Below are 5,751 nucleotides of genomic sequence, written 5' to 3' on the forward strand. Positions count from 1 at the left end.
AGAACAACAAAAATATATGAATGTATATATATATATATATATATATAAATATAATTGAACAATTCTGACATTAAACAACTAGAGTAGTATTTTTGTAATATATTATTTTACACAATCATATGTTTTTAGCAGCGGTGAAAAGTTTAATTCGCAAATGTTACTGTCTTCCAATACCCAACAATTTTCCTTATTCAATATCGAATCCTATTTTTATATTTTTATATGTATTTCTTCTTACATGTTTATACATAACAATATATTTGGACATGTTTTTGCAAGAATTTATCTTCGACGTCTTGATAAAACGATATATTTCTCAATATTCTGTCAATAAAAGAAATACAATTATTGGTCGTGTTGACCAATCAATGAAAGCAATGTCAGCTTTTACTCCTCAAATCGGCCATTTGTACATTTATCTTGCACTGAATATTATTACTTACTAGTGCAACTGATTTGGATCTCACTTTGTACTGCAGTGGATTTGAATTTAATTATACTCTTATATTTAATGTTTATGAACCTGTGTTGAACCCCTTGCTTGTCGTGGTGGTCTCTACCAGTGGCGGATCCAGGGTGGCCCGGGGGCCCGCCCCCCCCCCCTGGAAAAAAAAAATTATTTTTACATTTGTTAACGTTCATTTTACCTTTTTTTGGAGATGTGCCCCCCCCCCCCACCCTGTCCCATATTAGTTTCCCACCACACCTCGGATTCTGTCGATCTGATGACTGTATGAAACTGATAGCCCTACTGGAGCGTGAATCATCCAAAAACATGAACAAGAGAGATATATTTATGTCAGTTCATGCTCACAATTCCAGAATACAATTCAACAATACTTGCAATGTATGGAGCTAGGGTTTTATAGGACATACATGTCTTTACCTTGGATTTGCCCAACTATGCAATTAAATGAAAAGAAAGATATTAATTTTTATTTGTTTTATTGATTGTATGAATTCTCATTTGGAGGTACTTATATCACATTTTAGAAGACTTGAGGAAAAAGAAACGACTTTTGCTCCAATACCAAAATGATCCAATGATGATATCTGTAGTTTTTAATAATTTTAATGATAACATAACTTTTTCAATTCACTACTATAGTCACAATCAAAATTTTCTAAAGTATTACCATAGTATATTAAAAATTATTTCTGTACTAACTGTAAATTAAATCGTTTATGTGCTTCATTATTATATGAATATATAGGAAAATTATCATGGCGTATTTTCTGAAGTAATATCACATACGTTAGAAAGTATTACTGTACTAACTGTAACTTATATCGACTTTGTGCCTCATTATATATGTATACATATATAAGAAGATATCATGGTATATTTTCTGAAGTAATACCATACTACGTAAGAAAGTATTAGGCCTACTGTACTAACTCTAAAGTATATTATTTATGTGCTTGACTATATATGTATATATAAGAAGGTTATTATTGCGTATTCTCTGAAGTAAAATCATACTACGTTAGAAAGTATTACTGTACTATAAACTGTAAAGTATATTGATTCTGTGATTCATTATGTATGTATATATATAAGAAGATTATCATGGCATATTTTCTGAAGAAATACCAACTACGTAAAAGTATTAGGCCTACTGTACTAACTGTAAACTATATTGACTTTGTGCCTCATTATATATGTATATATAAGAAGATTATCATGGAATATTTTCTGAAGTAATACCATACTACGTTAGAAAGTATTACTGTACTAACTGTAAAGTATATTGATTCTGTGCCTCGTTATATATGTATATATAGGAAGATTATTATGCCATATTTTCTGAAATAATACCATACTACGTTAGAAAGTATTACTGTACTAACTGTAAACTATCCTGATTCTGTGCTTCATTATATATCTATATATATATAATGGAAGATTGTCATGGCATATGTTTTTTGTACTTTCCCTTTTCATTTTTTATTTAGTTTGTTTCATACTGGTACTGGGAACTGTTAAGTGTATGATTACTTTACAGTAGTTATGTGACTTTGATGCCGTTTTATATATCTCTTGCTGCAGTAATCTATATTCCACAAGCATTTGTTTAGTCGTGAATCCTTTATGCTATATATTGTTCCATCAACTTGTCATTTTTGTTTTCTTCCACTTATTCTGGGGGTAAAAAAGACAAGTGTATATGTACATAAATATGTCACTTGAGGCATATGTTACTCATTTTTAAAATTTATGTTGATTTGTGTTAAATTGATATAACTGTGTATTTAAACTGAATTTTTACATGAGGAAAAAAATGCTGAATTTCAGAAAGTACTATGCTTGACCATAATAAAATTGTCATTTGATTAGATGTGATTTCCATGACCTCTCTAAGTGTGAATATTTGTTCTTTAAGATGTACATGTATTTGTGAACTTATTTTCTTTTCTTTACCACCGTACTATATTCGGTACGCAAGTTTTTTTTTTTTTTTTTCATGCAATGCTCCAATATATTTGATGTTTGTGCATATTGAATATTAGATTCTGTTAAATTGTCAATATCAGAACTAATGACATAAACATTTTTTTAATTGTGTTATCGTATATGAAACAACTTGTCCTACAATTAAAGACATCTACGTAGCCAACATTGAAATCTGTTAAATATGTTAGTTTTGTATAGACGTTTGTGATTTCAAAACCATGTTTATATCATTGTGTGCAGTGAATAACCTCATTTTGACTTCAATCATGATTATGTAATAGATTAAATGTTTTGTTCTTAGTTCTTGAAATTATCTTCCTCTCATTCAGCTGTTAATACCCTTTTCCTCATTTCCATTTTCATTTCATCGCCTTCACCCAGCTCCTATTTCTTTCCTTCATCCTTCATGATAATTCAGGAGACTACCCTGACTCATCCTCATCTCATTTCATCCTTATTAGTTCACCTTTGACCCTTGATTCTTCATTTTTCTTGATTCTTTCATCCTCTGTTCTTCTATTGGGTAGTTGCTCTTTCATGTGAATGTATTTGAATATATTTTGTTAAAGCAAGGTCTGCAGTGCAGGCCAAATAAATCAGAGCACTTCTAGACTTCTCCTTGTCAATTTATTTTTTTATATGGAGTACCTCTATTTATCTACATAATTTAGATTATCAAATTAAATAATTTCGTGTTCTCGTTGGGTTTTTTTTTGTATTGAATTTGATTCTTGTTTGTTTGATTGTGGGCTGATTCTGCACCTATTTTGTGTGTTACAATGTCATGATCTCATACATGTGACATTCTCATTTTCATTTGTAGCATAATCAGTAGATTAATAAATAAGCTCCTTTTATTAAAGCATAATTATAATAGCTACATTTATATTGCACACATATCCATCCCAGGGGATGCTCAAATTGCCTACCATGTACTATTGTTTTCCTGGCTCTCACCAAGCTGCCCTCAGGTGCTAGAAGCATTCAAGGGAATAAATTCCTACCAAGTAGCCATTTATTACACCTGAGTGGAGAGTGGCAAAATGTATGTAGATTAATGTTTTGCCAAAGGACATTGGTGCAACAGCGAACCATGGGATCCACATTCCGGTGACATATCCCCCAGACCAATACCACTTTAAAGTGACTTGGTAACATTGTTGAAGGTTCATGCGTATTTTTTTTGATGAAATATTACTTATTATATTCCTTTTACTGTACTAACCCTCTAACATGCAACTATTCCCGAAAACATTCTCAAACTTCAAAGACATTTATGGTTTTCTTTGAAGGTGCCACTGTGCGACAACCTCTAACAGTAAATTATCCGAACAATTTTTGAATTTTCCTAAACATTTTCCATGAAAATAATACTTGATACAGGCTTTAAAACAAATATTTCAACAATTAAATGTCTTGAATGCTATATAAAGCCAATGCATTGCTTTGAGATGATTTACATTCACTTAAAATGTAATTTATATGTAATAATATAGTCGGAAAAATTAAAGAATTGATCAGAGCAGTTTTACCCATTTTTTCATTAATAATGGTCTGTTTTCGCTCAAACTGTAGATTATCTTCATGAACTTGTTTTTAAAGGGATAGTTGAGTTCTGTTTTCAGACCGCAAATGCCATCAAAGTGCATAGTTATTGCTCTTATTCTTATCTATGACATTTCTAGTGCCCTTTTAGAACCTAAAATTGCTACGAAGGTAATTTTAGACCCCAAAATGTGTGAAATTTAGCAGATACGATCATGCCAATTCAGCTCCACTTTCAAAAAAATACCGTGACCGTTAATTAATTATTTAACTAAAAATAACAATATATGGGACGGCTAGTTGTGCGTAATATAACCAACAAGAAAAAGCCAACATCGGCATTGACTTAAATACGACGTAAAATGCGCTATTCCGTTTTTCAACGGCTTTTTCTAATTATCTAATATTTGTGGTGGTACACAAGTATTATATCTCAGCCGTCTCTGAACCGATTTTGGTCAAACAAAGATGACTTTGTCTTCTAGTTCCCCCCAAAAAATTACGAGGCACGTGTAGAAAATGAATGTCATTACCTCAACACCACCCCTCCAATGGCCTTTCCATGTTTAACTGCTCCTGGGGAGGAGGAGGAAGAAGAGGAAGGAATTTAAAGGAGGAGGATATAGGCGGGATATTAGGGGGAGGGAAATGGAGGTGTATTAAGAGGAGCTACGTGCAGAAAACAAAAGGAGTAATAAAAGAGAGAAATGTGAAGAGGGATCCAGAGACGAATGTAAACCATATATAATATATATATATATATATATATATATATATATACAGTTAAAAACTAAATTATATATATATATATACCCCTTGTAAATTCTAAGATTGTTGGTGTTTCTTGTAACTCAAGAATAAAATGTGGACTGGTCGAATTATGGACTTTGTCGAATACTTTTAAGTTGTAAGCTTTAATATGACACATTCTCACGAAACATTAATTAGGACAAACGTTTTTTTTTTCTCATAAAAATTGCAAGATTTGTTATGAATAATTTAGATGTTTACTGTATATGCAGATCGGAAGATACACGTAAAACTCAAAAAGAGATAAATAAAGACATAACAAATCAGGAACGGAAAGTATCCAAGTCCTACAGGAAAGAATGAGCTATACAAGTTGGGTACACTTATTTGATAAGCAATGTATATGTTAGATAAACACACCCACACATACACGCGCGCGCGCAAACGCACACACGCCCGCACAACACACACACGTTGCCTTTAAACCAGTGCGGGATCCAGGGGGGGGGGCCTGGGGAAAAAAAAGGGAAAAAGAGAGAGAGAGAGAGAGAGAGAAGGAAAAGAAGGGAAAGAGGAGAGAAAGGGAAAGAAAGAAGAGGAAGAAGAAAAGAAAAGGGGGGAAGGAGGAGATCGAGGGGGGGAGGGGGCCTCCCAGGCTGTTGCTCCCTCCCCCCCCCCCCCATCAACAAAAATAAGAGAGAAGGAAGGAAATGGAAAGAAAAAGGGAAAGAGGAGATAAAGGGAAGGAAAATTGAGGAAGAAGAAAAGAAAAGAAGGGGGTATCAGTTGCAATTTTCCCGCCAACAAGTTGTGAATCGGGGTGGGGGTGGGCCTCCCCCCGCCCCCTCCACCCCAAAAAAAGATAGAAGGAAGGAAAAGGAAAAAGAAAAAAAGGAGAGCTAAAAGGGACCGAAAAAGAGGAAGAAGAAAAAAAAGGTGAAAAGAAGGGAAAATAGATAATTTGCGGTTAATCCCGCCAACAACGTATGGAAAAGGGTGTG

This window comes from Strongylocentrotus purpuratus, unplaced genomic scaffold, assembly GCF_000002235.5.
Source record: "Strongylocentrotus purpuratus isolate Spur 01 unplaced genomic scaffold, Spur_5.0 spur5_contig_850, whole genome shotgun sequence".
NCBI classification, from domain to species: Eukaryota; Metazoa; Echinodermata; class Echinoidea; order Camarodonta; family Strongylocentrotidae; genus Strongylocentrotus; species Strongylocentrotus purpuratus.